Consider the following 19,340-nt stretch of genomic DNA (forward strand, 5'->3'; position numbering starts at 1 on the left):
GATCCCATATTGTATGATTCTATTTACATGAAATATCCAGAAGAAGTATATCCATAGAGACAGATGCAGATGGTGTTGCCAGGGGCTGGGAATGAGAGCAACTGCTTAATGGATACAAAGAGATGAAAAAGTTTTGGAACTAGATAGAGGTGGTGGTTTTACAACATTGTGAATCTTCTAGATGCCAATGAAATATTCACTTTTAAAAGGTTAATGTTATGTGAATTTTACGGATGGAACGAAGAAAAGGAAGGAAGGAAGGAGGAAGGAAGGAAGGAAGGAAGGAAGGAAGGAAGGAAGGAAGGAAGGAAGGAAGGAAATTGTTCAGAAAAAAAAGTTAGAGAATGAAAACTCAAAGCCACCGAAACTTAAATTATAGCTCAGAAAAATATGGACAGGAAACATTGGACAGTCAGAATATGATGTAAACGAACATGTGATAAGATCGGGAAACAGAAAGAAAGTGAGCCCAATAGCAAGTATATCATGAACAAAACCTTGCAAAGAAAGACATACGCAAGAAAAGTAAAACCTCTCTATAGCAAACATAAGAGAAGCTCTTTTTAAATGAATGAAATGTAAATAGTAGATATGTTTTTAAAATTTAAATTAAACTAATTACCTAGTAAAGGTCCTAATTCAATTGTTTTGTTTGGTAATAGATAACTCACTTATATCTTATTAAATTATATAATTATTATTAAATGTTTGATATAATTCAAGGAGTTTAAATATGTTCCCTCGATCTTATTTACAATTTCGATTTAGATGGCCCATTTTCAGAAATTAATGTAAAGAAAAATTACAGTCTATCTTTTGTCTGTTGTCAAAAAAAAAAATCTGAGTAAATTAGGTTGAAATATTTTTAGCACACCAAACGAAGAACTATATCCGAATAAGGGATGTGGAGCAATTCTTAAATATCAAGAGAGGACTGTAAAAGTCTCCACATTGGGTCTGAGTTATAGAGATGGTATGACATAGTTATTTCAAGTAATTTTAATGATTAGGGTAAGTTCATCTCAAAAATGAAGAAAAGCAATTTGAAAAAAATGGAGACTATGTCGAGTATAATACAGAAAGAAGGATAAGAGAGCAAATAGGAAAAAGAAATGGAAAGTGTTCAGGAAGCAATGACTCGCTACCCCAGGGTTCTGTGAATGATCTAACAGTAGCTGCCCCAGGAATGGTAAGGGGCCACTGCCAGTGAATAGGACCTGAGGGCAGTAATCAGAGATAAGAATAACGAGTATCAGAGGCACAAGACACAGAATAGAGAGAGAGGATGACAAAGTTTACAGCCTGAACTTCAAAGGCATTGCACAATGAGAAAGAAAGCTGAAGCTGAGAATGGAATAAAGGGTCTGCTTGCAAATGTTACGAAAATGTGCGAAGATGGATACACGCTCTCCGAAGGAGGCAGTAAGGGCGTTTGAGAGAAAACCCAGGAACGATGTGCAGAAAGCAGAGACATTGTCTAAAGCATAAGTGAATTTGTAGCCTCCTGTTCAAGTGTGTAGATAGAAAATATGAGTAGATTCCGAGGTTCGGAACATAATTCTCGAAGATAGAATCTTGAAAAACCAGTCTTGTTTTAACGGAAAAATAGAAAATTAGTCACTGGCGATCTAGGATCTCCTGGGGCCACATTTTCTCTTTGAGGAGTTTTGAGGAGATGCAGTTCACAGAAACTAAAACAGAAAAACCAATAGTACAAATTAATATTGAGAAGAAAATAATTAGTAAAAATGATATGAGAAATCCTTTATTATCAGATATCACATCTATAAACAACTGTGAAAATGAAGGAGGAACATATTTAACCATTTGACTTAAACCAGAAGCAGTTCTACCACCTCACAACTGCTTCAAAAATATTTATTTATACTTATGTATAAATATTGGTGTCAGGCCAAGTGTTTAATTACTGTTTTCAATGTCAAATGATATGGTTTTACATGCAACTGTATATTCTTCCAGCTGTTACTTAATATTCCTAAGTCTCAGTTTTCTTATCTGTGGAAAGGAACCTGTAGTCTATGCCTGTCGTGTTGTCATCGAAAGGATGATATGAGATAATGTTATAAGGCACTCTTCAATTTGTGAAACTCTACATTCACATTAATTTCGTTGTCACTATTATTATTATTTGTCATTAATGGTCATATTGCCAGTATGCCTCTGTGAAATAATATGAAAAGGGGAAAAAAGATTATGCTTAAAATCAATATAAAGCTTACTCGGTATAGACTTAACATGATGCTAGAGAAAATAACAAGCTCACTTGTTTCCTACAGAATTTTAAAAATTAAACGCTATATTTTATTAACCACCACATTTGTCATAAAAGAGGAGAGGTGTACATTAAAAAATGCTTCAGACAGAAAGTAGTTCAGTGTAATTAGTGTGAATTATCAAAACACCCGCATATGAGAGTGAAAACCAGGTGTTTAAATAAGATAAAACTGCCTCCTGAATCAGTAGGGATTTGTGTGCTTTTCAAATATAGAAAAGATTGTTTCTAATTGCTAATTTTATAGGTACCAAATTTGTGCATTTTATAAAAATGTTTCGGAAAAGAAGTTATTGATGTGACGTAAACATTTATACTTGTTTCAGCCACTCTCAGTGTCTCTTTGGCCCTGAGAAAGGGAATTTAAATGTCAGTCTAGTATAAAATAATAGGTGGGAAAATGCTAACCAAAATGGAAGAGAAAAAAAATTTCTTACAGAATTTTGAGTTTAGACATTTCTGCCTAGACTTTGAATCCTAGGAAGGGCCTGACAGATGGAGCAAGGTCCTGAAAGAGGCAGGAAGTGACTGGCTCAAGAGACAGATGAAGGAGTTTGACCTTAAAAAGGAAAAGACAGGGTGGAAGAAACTTAGATGCAGGTGTGAATGCAAATAGTTTATAGATGGGGGGTGGGGTGGGGGCGGGTGGATTTAAGAAAGGTCATGCTCACGGCCTCAATTTTCTTGATTAATTGGTTGGCAAAGTTGTCTTCTGAGAGTGCAGCAGGCAGGGGCCAGGTGGGGAAGAGGCTAAAATTAAAAGCAAAACCAAATGTAACATTAGTCATTGTCACAGATCCAGGACTGGGATGAACCCTAAGAAATGTTAAACCCGTTTTTTTGTTTGTTTTTTTTTGTTTGTTTTATGTTATTTCCCCAAAATGTAAAAGATCACAATCTGGAATCCTAAATTTTTTGCATGGCCATCACATTATCCTTTGACAATGTAGTTTCCACACTTTCTCTTGTAAATATTGTTCACTACACTGCCAGAGATACACATAGTTGGTGTTGTAGTTGAAAAACCAATGCATTAATTTTCAATTCTCCTGCTTTATCTATGTTTGCAAAAATTGGTTCTCCTCGGATTGATAAGAGAGGTCATCTCCAAGGCCCCATATTTGCATGAGGCTGTTCCTCAGCAATAGCATCACTAGGAAACCTTGGTTCCTACTGTCTTAGTCTCTGAAGATAGTATTCTGGGAGAAAAAAAAAACCACCTATAATTTCTACTCTAATTATTACCGTGTTCCAAGGGAAGCTCTGTTTGAGAGTGAAGTCAATTTGCCCTCCTCTTTCGTTTGCCAGGAAATAACTTAAGGGTCTTGTTTCTTCCATTTTTACCAAAAAATGTGTCAGATAAAGAAAACATTTGAGTATCTTGCCAACGAAACCTACCTATCTTGTTAGCAATTATAAACATCTTTTCACCCCTCACACATGGACAAAGATTCTCTCCTTGACCAAACTCTAACTAGGCTCCTCCGAGCTCTTTTTCAACGAGGCCTCTCAGATGGACTTTTGTGTTCATCTCTGCATTGTCCAATTTTAGCAAGACTACTGCTAAGTCAGTTTAGCCAGAATCTCTCATCCTCTATAACTGTTCACCCTCAATACCTCATCTCATCCTCCATCTCCCACGGGACATCTGATCACTCCAGCCTGCCTTCAGCAAGCATCCTGTTTAATTGATTTAGCCCTTTACCCCTGGCATTTCCTCGTAGCAATTTTCTATCCCCTGACCCCTGCCCTGCCCCTCGGCTCAAAATTCTTACTCTTCCTCGTCGTTCTTGGAGTTGAGTCCATTTCTCTTCCTCACTGCAAGACCCCATTGCAGTGGTCCCTACACTTATCATGACGGTCCCTCTGAATAAAGTCTGCCTTACCTTTTAGTGTCATGAATCTTTTTCCTTTAACCACATTTAGATGGGGACTTAGAAAGGTGACTCAAGCCTTAGTCCCTATAAGATAAATTCTTCAAATCACAGTGAAGTGTGACCCATGATATAATGGCACCTAGTAAAATAATTGTCCGACTTTTGAACAAGTTCTTTAGGTGAATCTGAACGGGTGTATCAGTTTATGGCTATAATCAAGGAAACGAGATGCTGGAACCTTCAGAAGAGAAGTTTGCTGCCACTTCTCTAAGGAAACCCCCTCGAGTCATTCATCTTCCAAGTTCCGGAAGCGTTGTTTAACACAGCTGGTGCAAGAAAGCTTTTGGATTGCTGGGGCTGGAATATATGTGAAACTATTAAACTTAAATACCATACACAGGTGCAGAAGATAGGGGAACATATACCACCTGAGCATGACCCATACTGAAAGCATAATTTCATCACCCACTTCCACTGATAGCCAGTTCACATGGAAAATCAGATTCGTGGGTTGTGTAGACCACGATAATAAAGCCCTAGATGGATGGCTAAGAGAAAGCAAATGATGAAGCTGCATGAAGTCCTACAAATAGCGGGGATCGATTCACAGAGATGGAAGCTCGATCAGCTACAGCACAGCCTGTCCCTTACTAACAGTCAACTGAGTGTGAACACCCAAGGAGAGGCAAAACAAGATGGTGTGTGTGGATGTAAGCACATTTGATGACTCACTTTCCAATCATTTAACTATTCATAATTGCGCTTCTTCAATGAGAGGAAAATGCAGAAAAGAGGTGCTGCTCAGAGTCACTTTGTTTCACTCTAGGCAAGAGCAAAGGTAATCTGAGGTGGCAGTTCCTCCTTTGCCATTGTAAAATAGGATCCTTTTGTTTGTTAGCCGTAGTAGCATGTTAGTGTCAATTTCTGGATTTTGCTAATAGACTATGGTTATAAAAGAGGCTATTATTGAGGAAAGCTGGGAGGAAGATACACAGGATCTCCTTTGCAACTTCTTGTGGATCTTAACGTAAAAAGTTTTCAACCAAAACAAAACTAGAAGATCCTTCTGCATAAAAATTTATCTCAAATTGTCTCTAGTAATCTATTAGTCAGAAAAAGATCGTCTGCAGAGAAAGGGCTTCTCTATCCTTTTCCGGGAGATGTCCACTCTACCTGTTGCTTCAGGCGGTAGTAGAGGAGCAGTGAGGGGTGGGCCTGGTCTAGGCTGGCGCAGCACTGGGGCAGGTGCACTGAGCCTTCGTGCGTTTGTCATCTGTGGGGAAATGAAGCCCACAAAGCCCATGGTTCATGAGGGGGTGGCGCAGCTGAGCCCAGGCTGAGAAGCCCTGAGCACACTATTTACAGCCCATACCTGAAATGAGCCCCTGGTCGGGCCCAGGGACTGGCATCCTTCTCCAAGGTCAAGGAGAGAGAGAAAGCTAAGCTGCCAGGCCTTCTACATCCTCCATAGGTGTCCCTGTCCTCCCCACCCTGACACCCCCCAACTCCCCCACCAGCTAGACAAAATCAGCCCAGGCTTCAGTGGCTCACCCATGCACCCAGAAGCTTCCTAGAAAGTGCCCTTCCCTGAACTGGGACCGATTATGCTCCCCTGTAATGCCGACTGCTCAGAACTCCAGCCCCACCTCCACCCTACGGCCAAGACCTCCAATTTCCCACCAGGCCAAAGTAAGATCCTACCTGCAGGAGAGGTTCAGATACAGAAAGGGAACTGAGGAATGTAAGACATCCTCAACTAGGGATGAGGCAGTGCACCCTGGGGCTTCAAATCCTCACTGCAGGACATCAGAAGAGCAGATGTTTACAAATAAAAGTTTGCTCTGCCCTATAGATAGGTCAAAAGAATGTTATCTCTGATAATCTCTTATTACGGGCAAGGCCCCTATCTAGAGTTCTTCTAGGTAGTTAAGGGAGGGGCAGAAGTTTCTCTTGAGCCTGAAACTAAAGTTGCCTTTAGCTCAAAACAGTCTGCATACCACAGAGACACATCTCGGGGTGACTCGTTATGAACTCTACATTATCCATACATTTAGTCATTCATTTAACAATGATTTATTGATCTTCTACCATGTGTCAGGTACTCTTCAGGTGCTGGCATTCAGCAGGAAGCTGGATATTCAAAAATTACCCTCACAGGGTTGACATTCTGGTAGAGAAAGACAGACGATAAACAAATTATAGATGGATGGATGGATGGATGAATGGATGGATGGATGGATGATAGATAGATGATAGATAGATAGATAGATGATAGATAGATAGATAGATAGATAGATAGATAGATAGATAGATAGATAGATGATAGACAGATGTTGTGGATGAAAAAAGGGGTTCCATGGAAAGCAACCTCACGGGATGATCAGATCATAAATTCCTAACCAGGCAGGTCACGGTGGGTAGTCCCACCCCAAGCACATAACTTTTTAGCAAAAGGTTTACCTTTGCCTGAAGCCAGCCCTGTCCATTGTTTCTGTGCATCTAGGTTAACAGGCCTTTGAAAGACATAAGTCACCCTCAGGAGAGCAGACAATCTTATTAACTGTCGTGTAATCCAATCCTTACCTTGCTTTCTCCTACCTCCAAGTAATCTTTCTTAAATTACCATCTTAATTTCAGATGCATAAAAGAAGCTGCAAAACCGTTATTCTCAGGAGAGGAGCATTTGAGATCTTGTTCCCCGACATGTTGGCAGTTTGGCTCCAATAAGCTCATAAAAATTCTCTGCAGGTTCGGACATTCTTACATCGACAATATAGATATAGATATAAATATAGATAGATGGATATAGATAGATCTACATATATATATACTCACATACATACACAAAAAACATTATCTACATATAGTGTATTAGTAATATATATGTACATGTAGTCTTACTATCTTAGTATTTCTAACACATATATGTGAGCATATGTGATTTATATGTATGTATATCGTCATAGTAATATGTGCGATGAAGAAAAAAATAAATAGGAAAGGAAGATGCAGAGTGACAGGAGGTTGAATACAGTTGTAAATAAAGTGATTAAGAAAGGCTTCATTGATGAATTGACCTTGAGCTAAGAGTAAAGGGGGATATCTGGAAGGAGAACTTCCGGGAGGAGGGAGCAGTAAAAGACAGCAAGGCCACTCGAATGGAATGAGCAAAGGGGAGAGTGATCGGAAGTGTCAAAGAAGTAATAGGAGCCGTGTCATATAGGGCATTATAAAGCCTTCGTCTTTAACTCTGAGTGACAAGGGAGCCACTGGAGTGTTTTGAGCAGTAGGTAACTATATTCTGATCTACATTTTTAAAGAATCACTTCTGCTGTTCTGTTGAGCAAGGATAAGCAGGGAGAGGAGTCGGGTGACTACCAACTCAGGGGAATTCAAGGGAGAGAGTGAGTGATAGTGATGGAGGTGGTGAGAAGTGGTCAGATTTGTGACATATTTTGAAGGTAGAATGCATAGGATTTGCTGAAAGATTGCACGTGGGATGTGAGAGAAACAAGATCAAAGGAGACTGAAATTTTTTATCTGAAAAATTGGATGAATGAAAAACTGAAAAAGTATAAGGAAGGACTCTGTAGTAGAAGCAGTTAGCGTCAGGGTATGAGAAGACAAATTATGAAGAGTTCAGTTTAGATTGTGGTAAATTTGAGATGTCTATTAGACATCTAAAGGCCATAATATCATAATATTCATTTCAGAGCCAAAGCCTTAAACATTTTCATATATTTATAATGTTTAAGCCCCCTGAAATGATTGCTTGTCTGGTTATATAAATACCACATTGTTGAAAATTAACTTTAGTTTTATGTTAGCCCATATGTTAACATACTCTGTTTCCAAACGAACAGGAATTATAACAACTGACTGCAAAGACTGTCATACAAGAATAAGCAAAGGTACTATTTGATCCTACTTATTTTGCATGTTAATCACATAATTTGGAAACCTTTGTATTAAAAATAAAACAAACAAACACATTTTTCTATTCCGGCTAATGTTGATTTCACTTCTAAAGTCATCTGTGTTGTCAATACTATGAAAATTAAAAATTATCGATCCCACATTGTCTACATGTACATAAGAAATAAAATCAGGCCCATTTCTGTTTGTTTTTTTTTTTTAATCCATGAGTTTATACCCGGTGTTTGGTCATGCAAGACTACAATTTGCTGCTCTTCGAGGCCCTTTGTTTTTTAAAAGTTCAGCTTATTGGACTCTCTGGTGTTAGAACAAATGTGTTCAGAATCTCCCAGAAGCATGCATGTCATCCCTTTTCATTTCACAGTCTCAGAGAAGTTGGGATCTGAGCCCAGGACACTCCGAGCACAGGACATGATGACCCCAGGCCAGTGGGCCATAGCAATCATCATGACTGTGGATCAGAGGCAAATGGACATGCGAAGCAGAAATATAGTTATAGTAGGCATGTGAGTATTTCTGTGATTGAACCGGTTTAATGTGGGCATTTTATCATGCCTCTGATTTGTTTTGCAGCCTTTAGGTAAACAATAAAAGGACCTTCGATTTCATTTAATGAGAGAGATTCTTGGATGGCAAAAAGAATGAAAAGAGAAATGAGGGAAAGATGCATTCAGGATAAGGATAAGGATGGAATGTGTAAAAAAGAAAAAGAAAAAAGAAGAAGGAAGAAAGGAAGGAAGGAAGGGAAGGAGGGAGGGAGGGGAGGAGGAAACCAGTGACTCCCTCCAATCCAGCTTTGTGTTTACTATATTTTCCCCATTTTTTTTCCTGCCTCTTATTTTCTAGCCATCGTTGTTCTAGGTAGTTTTCAGATTCTGACTAGGCTGACTTTGCGATTTCTATCCCTCTATTTCCTCCCCACCACCCCTCACCATTTTTTTTTTTTTCTTTTAAGCCCCAGAGAGAGCTTTGAAACAGCTAGGCATGCCTATTAACCTAAACTCAATATTTTGATCTAAGTAGAAGTCCAGACAATGCATAACATACTCCATTTCAACCTCAAGATTACCAGGTCGTCCTTCCCAACACCTTCTAAGGAAGGAACAGACACCTTCTAGTTGGCGAGAACTACAATTAATCTGCAATCTTCTGCTTGGCCTGCTATACGAAAGTATAAAGTGTTTGAACAGAGAAGGCTGCAGACTGGTGTTTTTAAATTAAATTATCCAGATAATTGCACAATTCCTCATTTCATTATGCTATTAGCAACTTAAGCTAAAAATGCATAGACTAAGCTAAAGGCTTGTCTACAGTGCTAATCTTTTGTTCTTCTTAGGTGCAACTATTGAGCTTTCCTATATTCTTTTTGAGTTGCTAGATTTAAAAGAAAAGTAAGCAAGCAAAAAAATAAGCTAGAAAAAAGGAGAGATGAGTGATTTGATCATCACAGACCCTAGAGCCCTGTTAAAAAGTATTTGTACTTTAAAAAATCTTTTTTGCTGAAAGCTTTTTTCAGGAGAAATAAATTATACTGACTCTATATAAATAAAAGCAGAAAGAGCAAAGATGAACATGAACATATATTACCAATGCCATTCATCAAATATAGTTGACACTTCAATCTAATCCAGCAAATGAAAACACAGAAGTTTATAGAGTTATAGGAAGTAAGCAATTTAAACATAGCAGGGCACAAGGTCATCTAACAACACAAGTAGGAAGATGTTCCCTTTTCTTTTCTCTTTCATCCTTTCAAAACTCTCAACTACTGATTGATATCCATCTTCCTCACAGGGTGAGGTGATCTTCAAATCACATCATTAATAAAAGCAGCCGAAATGTTCCTTAACAAGTCCACCTTCCTCTAATGTCATAAAATAAAAGGACATTTCATGCATTTCATGCTATCATTATGGTGCAAGGTTTCTCTTTCCATGATAAAGTAATACATTTCTTAACTAATTAGTTCATTAATTTTAAATGTGATTCCCAATAAAAACTCTTTGAGATAGTTCATCTTTCTTAAAAGTGTGTGAAGCTGTAAAAAACATCTCTCAGAGAACTGTCACCACCGGTCGCGAATGGTCTGAATGGGTGAGGAAATCCAGAGCTGCGAAAACACATCTCATTTGTTTGGGGAAGCAAACCTCCAGGGCCACTTTATAGCCAGGAACCATATCCATGTCATGCAGATGCTGTGGTAAACTTTACGGTTCCAATTAGGGACGGACAGTTTTCAATGCACTGCTCAAACACTTTGCTAGTCTATATGTAAATACTTCACTAAAACCACTGAACGGTGATGGAGTTCAATATTAATATCGCAAATTAGAGATGACATCTGAACGCATACTATCCAGAAGAGCGATCAGGGCTCATGGCAAGGCAATAATCAGTAGCTTAAGCAACTTTCAAGCACCGTGGGGAAAAAAACAAATGTGATGGAGCTTGGAAATTCCACTGGTGCATGAAGAACATACCATCTGAAGAGCAAGTTCTGATTGACCTGGTGATGAAGTGGAGGATGTGACCATATGCTTCCATAAAGGACATTTGGAAATGGCTTTGAGACTATCCCCCGAGAGCTCATGACTATTACCTGGTGTATTCCCATTAACTGACAATGTAAACTTTATCTGTAACAGTGAAATAAGCTGTCGACATAACTGCCTGTCCTCCTGGGAGGAAAAACTTACCTGAATAATTATCATGCCCAGCATATTTTCCCAGCAGAAATATCAAAGGTTTGCGATACTGGATTTCCCTGAAGTATTACAGTCATTGTCCTAGAAGGAGGAGTGGTTTCACCTTCTTTACTTGGATAATTTGGATGGGAAAGTATGCATGTTAACATAGGAATATAAAGTTACAGAAAAGGTGAAGATCAGATCAATGAAGAGTTCACATCCCAAGCAGGAGGCCCCTCGCCATATGCTAAGAATGCCCTTCTGGGCCTGCTTTTTGTAGTAAATCATGTTTTACCTATAGACAACAATGATAAGGCGGGTGTCCGGAGTGTGCACTGGTGGCCCCAGGCACGCGTAAACCCACGAATCTCCACAAAGGAAGCTACGCGGTTCCCAAGACACTGTGCCATCATTTCTTCCTTTACGCTGGGAAAATGACAAGACGCAAAGATGAGCACAGATGTAAATAAATGTTATTCCCCTGTGACTGTGCGTGCAGGGTTTGCGAGAACAGACTCTGGAGTCAGGCTGCTGGAGCTCAAAGCCCAGCGCTGCTACCCACGAGTGGTGTGGCCTCGGGCAGGGTACTTCATCTCTCCAGGCCTCAGCTCTCCTCTGTAAAGTGTGGCTACCTCACAGAGCAGGGCCTGGTGCATGCTCCATGGACACTACCTCTTATTATTGTCTCCCCGATTCTAGAATAGTCTAGGGACATGGTCAGGGAGTAAATTAAGAGTCCAACAGTTGTCCTGGCCTCAGCTCATCTCACTGCTTTAAAAGTGAGAAAAGGAATTTTGAGACTCTCGCATGACCCCCGTTGCCTGTGTCCCCGGCTCCGCTGCAGAATCCACACCCTGTGATGTCTGTTTCTGCTGGACCTGGGCCCACGGAGATGCTCGTTCATACGCACCTTCTCCACTTGGAGCAAAACCTTGCCCCTGCCTTCCCCCGCCACCTCACTTTTCTTTGCTTCCCAGAATGGGGAGATCGACTCAGCATCATGCAGAAAATGGAGTCCCCCCACTGCAGAGGCCTGTCCCCCCACCCTTTCCTCATAGCTATGGAAAGTACCAGACTTCGGACGCCACGTGGCACCGTCTCCCCTGGTGTCCTGGGATCACCTCCTAAACCAACAGTTTGCATTAGAAGCCTTGTCTCAGAGTCTTCTTCTGGGGAAACTCAAACCAAGACACGCAGCTGGTGTTTTTTATGGTGTCGCTAGGGCCTGAAGTAGGTCAGGGGACTCCAGTGGTTCCCTGCTTTAGGGTCACAGACACTGTGCCAGCAGCAGCACCTATCTGTTAGCAGGTAAGTGAGAATTAGCATCTTATGCTAATCTTTGTGACTTTTGTTTACGGCCTCCTTTTTTTCTGAATACTCTTTTGTTCCAAGAGGCTTTCAACTAGAAGTGTTAGCAGAGAGAGAGAGAGAGAGAGAGACAGAGAGAGAGACAGAGAGACAGAGAGAAGCAGCACCCAAGAGAATTTTGCTTTATACTATAATTGTGAGCCTGGAGACAGACTGTGATGAACAGGTGTCACATTGGGTTGAGAGTTTCTCACCTGTGCCTTTTTCAGGAGGCTGACAGAAATGGGAGAGTATGACAGGAAAGCAATCTCCCTGTAACAATCATCACACAACTGTTCAATCCGTAATAGCTGTAATAGAGAAAGCAAACAGTAATAAAGGCGCATTACCTTGCCTCTGTGAGATCAAACAATGCTCAGGTTGTTGGAGGGTATACTTTCATGGCTCCTGAAAAGTCCGTATTTCTGGATATCGCTGAACTACCAAGACTTCTCCTCAGGTAAGGTTAAAAAAATAATTGTGGTTCAGGCATCTATTTCAAAAGGAGAACAAACTGCTATTTAAGTTCTGTGAGAGAACAACAGACCCTCTGAATATAGACAGCATCTCTGACCCATTGTATAGCAGAAGAAAAATAAAGATGGGCTGTCCATTAATACCTGCCTTGAATTCAAGAATAGTTGGAGTGGGTAGGACAGGCGGAGGTATTATTACTTTTTAATGGCTACTTCAACAGAGATGTTCAGCTAGCATTGTTCTTGGGGAAAAAGCTTCCATTCTGTAAGATACTTGTCACATTCCAATTAAAAACAGATTTATTGTTAAGGGGTAGTAGAATATCAGTTTTCTTCCACCCGTATTTTGTCTATTGTTGAAAATCTTACATAAAGAAAAAGTTTGAGGCCAAGAGGGCTTTTTGTAAGTACAGAGTGGAGAAATATTGCCACTTATGAAATACTTTTTCTGAAAGAAAGCAGAGGTGTCAGAGACAAAAGAGAAAAGAGGGAGACGTGTCAGTCAGTCAACAGTATTTACTGAACACTCCCTGTGTGGGGAGGACACAGAGGGCTCTCGTCCAGGAGCCTAGACACCCATGCGAGGACGGCGTGCACACCGGGAAACACTTTTAAAGCTTTCGACTAATTGTAACTTTAAAGAGCTGTGCATGAGGGAGTGCGAAAATGTGTGTGTGTGTGTGTGTGTGCGTGTGTGCGTGTGTGTGTAAAAGGAGCTTGAAAGAAACGGCCATGGTAATGAATCCAGAGAATAAATGCCGCGGAGCACAGGAGAAATGATACGAGAATACAAATTATCCTGTAGCGCTTTTGTCTTTCAGCTGACTCTTCTCAGAGTGTAAATCGGAAGTGGAAATATTACACAGGATACCTGTCTTGTCATTGGGACAGCGAGTACCTGGCAACCCACCATGTCTGATAGCTAACACTTCAAAGATATGCATCATATGTATCACTGTTCTACCTCGTGGAAGTGATTTGACTTGAAAATGCAATGACAAGGAGCCATATTGGGGAACAGAAACTGTTTACATAATTGCTTGGTCTGTTGGTGAATCCAAGCCTTTAGTTAGAATTCATTATCTTATAAACTGCACAAAGGGATTTCCAAGTTGTCAAGCTTGGTTTGTAAAAAATAAAATAAAAAGATATGATAAAATGTCTGGCACAAGGTTTTCTGACTTTAATTTTTTTCCTTCCAGACCATTCATCTTCCCAGTCATAGCGGGCACTCCATCAGCTGTGAAAGCTGCTATTTTCTCTGGATTTAGATCAAACAACCTCAGAACATCCATCAGGGCCATTTTTACATCCGTTCTCCTTTGATGCCAAACCCCAAAGATTCCCCATCATGTACATTCTGCAAGTTGTTGGACTGACAAGCATTAGTAACCTTGGAATGTCACCGAGACACCAGCTTTCATCTGAAGAAGGCTAATGAATCTTGCTGCAACCAACTTGGTCTTGAAATGATTTTTCTTTAGGTCACCTTTCATAGTTAAAATAGTTTGCTTTCTTATAGTTCACTTTTTTTTCCCTGCCAAGTGAGAGTAGCAGAAAGGATTGAGCCTGAGGACCAGAAAGTCTGGTGTACAAAATTATGGTATCTGCTTTTAATATTGTATACTTTTTTAATCATCTGGGCAAAACCCTGATTTCTTAGAGTGTCCTCATCTGCTAAACATGATTATTAAAGTATAGCCCACGAGTTAGTTTTCAACTTTTTAAGCATGAAATTCCCTTTAAAAATACATACGATATACATACATTTAGTATACTTTTAATATATGTATGTAAAAAATTAGAATTTTGTCCCGATGATTAAAAAACAAGGTTAAAAGCAGCTATCAGAATTTGGCACTCTAGACTCTCTTGTTCTCTATCTAGTTCAATGCTCTCTGCCACTCTAACTCGGCAGACGGAAAGTAAACTATAAGAGAACTGTTTTAACTATGAAAGTGACCTAAAGACAAATCATTTCACACACACACTCTCACACACACACTCACACTCACACACACACACCCATGTGGAATTAAGTAGCCATTTGGTATAGCTTAAAGGAGAGAATGCAGAATAAAAAAACCAATTTAATAAAATTTTCAATGAATTTATGTTTTATTATGCACCATAGCAATTCCACGTACTCTTTTAACAGGATAAGACATGTGAGACATATTAAGTGTTCCTGTAATTTGACCATGCACAAAAATTTGCCTGTTCTTCAAAATAATTGAGTTCTACAGATAAAGAACCACTGGTCTAGGGCCACTATACACAACAGCTATTTCCGGGTCCGTAATGTGCTCACGCAGAGAAGAGTGCTCATGTGGCCCCAGCCAAGTGTTCAAAGTCAGGATTCATGCATTTATGTAATTCATACTTGTGAAAGAAGAACCGTGTGCATTTCACCACTGTTTACCCACTCATGGCTTGGGGCAGAATAGACCCTCAAAATTTCAAGTTGAAATCAATTAATGGACACCTGTATCCCAAGTTTTCCTCCCTCTCTCCAGCGTATGGCTACTGATGGAGATACCTGAATAACTGATGTCCTCACTGGCTCCTGCCCTCACCGACATATTGCAGGCCTTTGGCCCCTTGAAAAACTTGCTCGAGGTGTTTTTGTCTTTGAGTCCTTTCCTAGTCTCGCTCCGGGGCGCCCACGGATCCACTTGAGGGCGCCAGTGCCCTCCACGAGAAGGCGCTTCCGAGGCAGCACACTGGTCATTGCTGAGGATTGTTGCATTCCCGGACGACTTCTCAGCGACGCTTCAGCGTGTTTGCACGGGAGAGGAGGGGATAGATGCCTTTCCTTCCCACTTCAAGTCACACTTTGTCAGCTAGGCATCCGAAGAGCAGATGGCTCACCTAAACCCCGCATAAAAACAGCTCCCTCAGCTTTGCCTGCAGCCACTATTCCCTGGTGCTCAGGAAAACGATCTGAGGAACGCCACCCACTCCTCCCGCGCCCCTCCCCCCCCAGCCCCATCTGAAATGCGCCCCATGCTGCCCTCCTGGGACTTGCTTCGCCCATGCTCGCCCTCCACCCCACCCAACTCCCCACTCCCCACCTACACTTCTTGGGGCACCTTCAGCAGTGCCTCTGGAAATTTTATGCATCCGAATCACCTGGGGATCTTGTTAAAATGCAAGGCTGCCCTGGGCCTGCGTTTATCAGGGCTTGAATTAGGCACAAAATTGAAGGGGGTGACAAAACACTCAGTAATTGAAATAAAAATATTTTAATGAAATATTAATAATATCTAATGCAATATTTTGAAAAGTACAAGTTAATACCAAAAACTCCACGATGAACAAAATATCCAAATTTTAAATGAAGGAGTAAGGAGTCCAGCGATGTTGCTCAGATCGCATTTTCAGCAGCATGCCCCATAGTCTAAAAATTTTTAATTTCCCCGGAGAGGTCATACCCCCCATTTTGCCAATCTGCTAATTTGGGGTGCAGGCTAGGATACACGCAACATCTCATCTCATTCTTAAAACAACACTGTGAAGCAATTGATTCCCAACTGGGGAAGACCTAGCGATGCCTGGAAACATTTGAGGTTTTCACACCATCTGAGGGGCATGTGGGCATCTGGTGGGGAGGTGCCAGGGGTGACACTAAGCATCATAAGATGCCCAGGCAGCCCGCCACGAGAAAGACTTATCTGGCCTGAAATATCAGTATTGCTAGGGTTGAGAAGCCCTGCTGTACAGGTAGTATGCCACAGGTAATCCGCGTCATAGCTGATTCAAACTCAAGTTTTTCTGATTTTTTAATTTTGTTCTACGCCTTATTGTCCCTCACCGGAAAGAAAGCGTTTCTACTTCTAACTCTGAGCATCGACTTAGTCACGGTCAATAAATAGTACCTCTTTTATGTATAAAGCACAATAGAAGACAATTAATATTTGGGGATCTTAGGGGAACAGCCCATTGGGTGACAAATAGAACAGTTTAGGAAGAGTTGCTACATGTTGATAATTTAGAGCCAGTTAAGGATTCAAGCCCATCATGGTTCTGTAGAAAGTCGGCTTCAACTACATTTAACGAAGGTAAATCTCGAACCACATTCTCTGCTGTAGAATTTGAAAAACTTAACTTACCCTTAAATTTTGTAGCATTTTAGATTTGAAGCCAGGATAAACTCATCTAGCTTTATACATTTTCTTTATATCTGTCAGTTGATTCATAATATCAGATGCAAAAAAAAAAAAAAGCTTAAAAACATCATTTAAATGTGTGAGTATATGGATTCATGAAACATTAATATGGCATTTCCATCTCATAATGATATTTTAGAAGTGTTACAAATGATAGGATCCAGTCTTACTCTGCACCCCTGTGATCACAAAGCTCCGAGGCACAAAACAACTGAAAATGGTTTTAAAGATCTTAAAGTAAATTTTGTCTGCCATATACAAAAATTTAAACATAAAGTTTCTATATCGCTTAATAATTATTGCAGATGATTTGCATATTATCTTTTAGCTCCAAAGCTCCTTTCTGCGATCTGCTCTGTGATGCTGGAGCTGGGATTCTGCGAACTATGTTTCCCAGGTTCCTTTGACATCTGCCTTCTGTTGGGTTCGCTGATGGAAGCCCAGGCAGGAGATTGGAAGGCAGACGGAAAGGGGTCCTCTGTCTTTTCCCCCAGCTTCGGGAAGCCACTGCTCCGGCTGGCGGGTCCTTTTGGCACTCCCAGCACCAGACCTCCCGCTCAGGGGACTGGCACCAGCTGTGGGGTCGGGTGGAGGCCAATCCTGAGCTCCCCGTTCTGATGACCCCTTTTCTCTTTTGCTCCCCCAGGCCTAGGGGTGGTAGCTGCTCCCAGCGGTTACTGATATGAGGGTAATTTCAGCATTTCGTTTCTACTCTTTCAGACTTCAAACTCCTGTATAAATAAGTCCCCGTGTGATATCCCCCTCGGCTTGAAATACCTATTCAGGCTTCTATTTTCCTGACTGGAACTTAGATATAGACTATTATAACCATATAGAATATATAAGATATGACGACAAAATGCATGCAAATGTGCTGATTACACCTTCTCATATATAGCTGATTTGGTTGTGCATTTGTCAGTGACTCTACTAGAAATAACATATATAAAACATTTCGTGCTTGGAACAGAATAGATGCTCATAAAAGGGGTTTATTTCTTTGTCATTCTTTTTTTCCATGTCCGAGGAAGTTGAAGATTAGGCAGATCAAAATTATTAATAAAAATAATAAAAATAAAAAAGATTCCACCTGTTTGACCAAAAGAAGCAGTGTCTGGAATGTATTTCAATAATGTATCTCAATCAGATGTTAACTAGAGTATTCTCCTCTTTAAAGAGCAATGATGCCTCTTCAGGAGAAACACTTTAATCACCCCACTGTCCCTTTGGAATTATGGAAAACTGTCACTTGCAAATGCTGCAGGCCTAATTGATCACGTGTGAGTGTGTATATGTGACTGTGTATAACTTATGTTATTTTATTTCTGACTTGCCTTTTTATTTACCAAATATGTCTCCATTTTTCTCTACATTCTGGATTGTTCTTGAGTCTTACAGAAACTCGAGTACTTGGGCAGCCACCTGTAGTCATCTAAATTATACTATGCCATAACTGAATGTTTTCCCTAAAACACAAAATCTTAGGAATGTCGAAATTTTCTGAATAGTCTGACAATTATTTTATTCTACACAAATGCAGAAGTTAATGATTTTATACTGATTTTAGTGACAGTTGGAATGTAGGTAGAAGATAAATGTCTTTATCTTATACAGCCAGACATCTTTAAATTTTAATACCTTGTCATTTATAATTACGTTAGAGGAAAATGTTTTCATTCACATGATGGCCTTGAGTGAGGTCTACCGTTAATGGAACTATGTGCATGGCTACCTTCCGAAGGTTACCAGGGGTCCGATACCATAAACTATCCCTCGAATGCAAAACAACATCTTGGATGCTAGCGGGAGTGCCAGGAGAACTTGAGCTATGGGTGCTGCTTTATTACTCAAGTGTCTCTAGCAGGAAGCCATGGGATAATCGTGTGTCTCTATATCTGTGTGATAAACTTTATAAATACATGTACATACAGAGGGCTCTCTGTGCCACACTGAGACATGCCGAAGTGATAGATTCATGGTGGAGAGGCCATGTGGAAGTCAGGGGAATAATTACAGTGACGGGTGATATTAGTCTGTTGTCTTAGCCTAAGTCCCTCCCAGGAGAACAATGCCTGAGACCTAGACTTTAGTGGAAGTAGTTTATTTTGGAAAGCGTGCTAGGGACCAGAACTGAAGGACCAGGGTGAGTGCAACTCAGAAGGAGGAAAGGCAGAATCAAGTGTGCATTACTGAGTTGGTCACCACTGTGGCAACTTAGGCTCTACCCTGCTGGTATCTTCTGAGTGGCTGAATAGAACAGTATCCCTCCCTCCCCAAAGAATCGTAGCAAGGAGCCTTTACCATAGACTCTAGCATCTCCCTCGGCTCCCCCTTGGTTGAGAATTGCCCATTGTGAGCTAGCTCCCGCCCACCCCCAAGGCCATAGGTGTCCCATACCACAGCACAAAGAGCCCAGGCAGGTGAGAGAGGTGGCGCTTTCAGCATAAAATGGGGCAGAGCTTGTGCAGACCTGCTTACGGTAGCCGCAGCTACAGTGGGACACATGACTAAAAGGACACGGGGTGTTGCCCAAGGCGAGTCTGATAGGGCCAGAA

The 19,340-nt window shown here is 40.7% G+C and overlaps 1 long non-coding RNA gene across 1 annotated transcript; it reads left to right on the forward strand.

Moving 5' to 3' along the window:
- Positions 1-7,205: 7,205 nt before the first annotated feature.
- LOC120614357 (uncharacterized) lies at positions 7,206-13,769 on the forward strand. The gene is made up of 3 exons (XR_005655936.1): positions 7,206-8,081; positions 8,471-8,612; positions 13,438-13,769. It is a non-coding gene; the product is annotated as an uncharacterized LOC120614357 (long non-coding RNA).
- Positions 13,770-19,340: the final 5,571 nt, after the last annotated feature.

The sequence above is a fragment of the Pteropus medius genome, unplaced genomic scaffold, assembly GCF_902729225.1.
Source record: "Pteropus medius unplaced genomic scaffold, Ma_sr-lr_union100, whole genome shotgun sequence".
Lineage (NCBI taxonomy): Eukaryota > Metazoa > Chordata > Mammalia > Chiroptera > Pteropodidae > Pteropus > Pteropus medius.